The 4,393-nt window shown below is 34.9% G+C and overlaps 1 non-coding gene across 1 annotated transcript; it reads left to right on the top strand.

The window, feature by feature from the left end:
* The first annotated feature begins 711 nt into the window (after positions 1-711).
* LOC145071881 (small nucleolar RNA R71) lies at positions 712-818 on the top strand. The gene has a single exon (XR_013690842.1). It is a non-coding gene; the product is annotated as a small nucleolar RNA R71 (small nucleolar RNA).
* Positions 819-4,393: the final 3,575 nt, after the last annotated feature.

The raw sequence follows: 4,393 nt of genomic DNA, 5'->3' as shown, positions 1-4,393 counted from the left end.
GGAGTGGCTAGTTTACCAAGTTACACTTCAAGATTATTAATGGAGGCTTGTTGATTTTTTATTAAAGCTTGTTGTTCTACCATCAATGCATGATGATTCTTCACCAAAGTTCTTTGTTCATTAATGGCAGAATCAGTAGCCTCGTGTCTCTTTTCCGAGGCTTCCATAAACTTCATCAACATGGTCTCTAGATCGGGTTTCTTCTCAGCTGGTGGCTGCTCCTTTTGGTAGAAGCCTCGGCTTGTTTGCCTATACTTTTCTTCTTTTTGCTTATTAAATTCTTCATATGGCAGCCACTCCTTCTTTGGTTTCCTCCAGTCTTCATCATACTTGTCCCCACTCGAGTAACACTCTTGAGCCTTTCTGTTCCCAAACTCATCTAAATTGCAGTCCTTGGTCAAGTGTGAACCACTACACCTTTTGCGACCCACTCTTATGGCATGAATTGAGTGGTCCATTTGTGTCAACCTCCGGTCCATATTATTTAGCATAGCCATCATGGCTGCTATGTCTTCAGTTTGGGCCCCTCCACCGCCTTTGATTCCATCTTGCCTAGGGTTGTGGTACTCACGAGAGTGCTTCTTGAATTCTTCAATTAGCTCCTTGACCTCCCTTGGATTTTTCTTTGTCAAAGGTCCTTGAGAATCAAGGAGTTGTCTTGTCATAACGTTGACCCCATCATAGAAAATCAACATCTCTTGTTGCACATTAAGATCATGCTGAGGGCAATTTCTGAGCAAGCCCTTGTACCACTCCCATGCTTCGTACAATGACTCCCCCGGCTGTTGTTCAAAGTTGGCTATTGCCTTCTTGAGTTTAGCTATCTTGGATGGCAGGCAAAACTGGTCAAGAAATTTCTCACGCATTTGAGCCCAAGTGGTGATTGTACCCAGTGGAAGTGATTTTAACCACTCTTTAGCAGCTCCCTTAAAAGTAATGGGAAGCATTCTGAGCAGGACAGTGTTTCTGTTGACATTTGGGACATTGAAGTAATCCACAATGTCATTTACTTCATCTAGATGCTTAAAATCATCCTCATGATCTTTCCCATAGAATGGGATATCCTTCAGTGCAATCAAGATGTGCCCCTTCAGCTCGAATGTGGCAGTGGCAGGTATTGCGGGTTTGAATAAACCGGGACCCACATCTTCTCAGATCCGCTTCTTGTAAGCTCCCATGGACATCTCCTCAATGTCTGCCATCTCGTTCCTTGGCTCGTTCTCGGGTTCGCTCATATGTTCTTCAAATTCAGGCTTGGTATCGTATTCGGATTCGGTTTGGACGGGTATTTGATCCAAGTGTTCAAGCTTGCTCTTGTTCGTTGAGGATGAACTTGACTCTCCTGTCTTCTTTCCCAACTTCCTTGAAAATGCTGACTTTAGTTCTTGCAATGGCGTCTTCTTATCAGTCTTTTTGTGAAATGCAGCTTCTGGATCTTCAATCGGTGGCACCAAAGGTGTGTTAGAGCCTCTGGTCATGAACTCCTGCAAACTAAACAAAATAAAAACGTAATACTGAACTAAAATAGAAAAATAAACTAAGAAATAACAAAAACTAAGAATCACAACATTCACGTCGTGAGTGTATATAGCTCACGTCGTGAGTTCTGTGACAGAAAAAAAATCAAAATTTTTGCTAAAATAATATGCTAATAAACTAAGCTAAACAACTAAAAAAATAACTAATTAACTTTTTGCAGGTTTTATCCCACAAAAAGGATCGATTAATCTAATGCAAATAAATAAACTAATAAACTAGGTCGTTCCCCGACAACGACGCCAAAAACTTGATGTGCACGAAAGTACCCACTAATTTTAATATTTATAACCTAACAAACTTAGACTAACTATGCACTTATAGGCAGTGTACCTAGTCAGATTACAGTATAGCTTAGGTAAGTCGGGTGTCGATCACAGGGAACAATGTTATTAATTTTATATATTCGCTACTAAATTAATCTAATTATTAATAAGCTAAAAAGGGTTTATATCTAATTTTGAAAGTTTAGATGAACTTAATTCTTAAACAAAACTCAATCAATAAACAAAATACTTCTGTTAGTTCGAATCCACTTTCACTCAATGGTTATACATTAGTCAAAACTATTACCGTTGGTTACCAATTTAAGAAGTATTAGCAGTTTAGTTCTAAACCTACTAATTATTAGCCAATTCATGTAAATCTATGTGTGGTCACACAATAGTTAACACATAATCAATTATCAAATAAGATTGGAGCTATGGAGATTGATTAATCAAAACACAATTACAGTCATAATATGCGTTTTCTAACACAACTTAATTCAATGATTCAATTACTTATCTAAGATTGGTTTGATCTTAGCTCTAATAAATTAGTGTTCACTTTGTTATTAGGTATTCATATTCATGCAGATTTGTGTTCACTAACTACACAGAACTAGAATTTAAAGCAATTAAATCATTAACTAAACATGCTAGGTAAAATCAATCAACACAAGCATATAACCAACAAATAAAGTCAAATCTAATACATTCAAACCATGAGTTCCAGCTTCATCTGGCTAACAGAAGCAACTAGATTTAGCTGGACATATTAACAACTAAACAGTTAAAAGCTGTAATCAAACACATGTTTAATGTACCAAGTTTATAAAGCAAATTATGAACTTCCTCTTCTTTGGTGTTGAAAATCACTTCCAGATCTCTTTTTCTTCTGAATTTAGTCTTCTGGAATCTCTTTCTTCTGCCAAAAGTCACTTCAATTCGCAATGGTCAAGGATATATATAGTTTCCCGATTTTAATAATTCACGTCGTGAATAATAAATTATTCACGTCGTGAGTACAAGATAACCTTGTTCGGCAAAGATTCCTTCACCCACATACATATCTTCTAGAACTTAAGCTCACATCGTGAATCTTCCAGTTCTCACGACGTGAGAACGCTTTTTCCCTGATTTTCTTGTCCTTTAATCTTTTAACTCCCAAAGCTTCTTCCTTTAATGTTTTTAGTCCCTTTTCTTCAAAATGTCTTCTTTTTGGCTGCAAATAACATTTAAACTCACAAGTACCATTATTCTAAACAAATTACCAACTTATATACAAAAATGTACTTAAATATTGCCTAAAAATAGGTATAAATATGGCAATATCAAAAATTAGGGTTTATGGCCAATAAACCCTAAGAGGCTTGAATTTTCAAAATTAGGGTTCTTGAATCATGATTTACGAAATTTGGTTAGGGTTTCCCAACCCCTTTCCTTAGCCTCCTAGATTTCGAAATTTGTTAGGGTTTCCCAAACCCTTTCCTTAGCCTCCGAGTTTTCGAATTCTAGTGTTATCCAACCCTTGAATTTCGAAATTTGCTTCCTTCCCCTAGATAAGATCCTATTTTTTTTATGGATCTGGATAAATGCCATATCTTGTAATTATCTTTTAAGTGTTTAAATTTGGTAATTAAAGAGTTTGAATTATGCCATCCCATAATTTCGATTTTTAGGGGATTTAAAGGATTATGTTAAATTAATGGTTTAATTTAAAAGATATTCTTACCAAAATAGAAGATAATTGTCAAATTAATTAGATAATCATTGCCTTATGTGATAAACTTGATTTATTTGAATTATTTGATAGATTATCTTGCAAGAAATTGAATTAGGTCATATTTAGATAATTACTAATGAATTGGTTAATTATTATTATTTTTAATTTGATCTAGAATGTTCTTGCTTATGTTTTAAAAAGTTTCAAAACTTGCCCTCAAGTTTTGGAATTTAAATTTTGATTAAAAGTTTAATTTTAAAATGTTAAATTCTAAAACCCTAGTTTTGAAAAGTTTAAATTTCACCCTTTTGGTTTTATTAAGTTAATTAAAAGTATAATTAAAAGAAAGTTAATAAATCCATCATCATTTGGTTTATATTTGATTAAATTGAAAGTGTAATTTATAAATTTAAACCACATAGTATTTTAAAAGTGTAAAACACACCATTATACTATATACAAAGTCTAATATTATATATGTATAACTTAAACTGCTAGTCTTACCGTTAGTAGGCCTCATTCACGAAGCCAATCTATAAGGGGGGTATAAGGTTATGGCCTATATCCATTTAATGGGTGTCCACTCTCACCCACCACTTCCTTGATTGGTGGAGGGTCGTTAGCCGAACGGGTAGGATAGGGTAAACCCTCTCCTCATTAAAAGTATAATGAAAAAGAAAGTAGCTAAATGTTTTACAAAATTCCCAATCTTAGTTACTTTAGGCAAAAGTGAATTGATGCAATTGCATGAAATTACACTTTGTACCCTTGCTAAGATGTTAGCGGAGCGTGTGTGGTTAACCGACACACTAATTGGGTTCTATGCAAATGTGGCAAAGGGTGACTCGATGGCTGTCATAGTTCGATGGAG

This window comes from Lactuca serriola, chromosome 8 (genome assembly GCF_051521515.1).
Source record: "Lactuca serriola cultivar US96UC23 chromosome 8, Lser_US96UC23_V15, whole genome shotgun sequence".
Classification (NCBI taxonomy): domain Eukaryota; kingdom Viridiplantae; phylum Streptophyta; class Magnoliopsida; order Asterales; family Asteraceae; genus Lactuca; species Lactuca serriola.
Note: the sequence above shows the minus strand (reverse complement) of the source record. Positions and strands in the feature narration are given on the sequence as shown.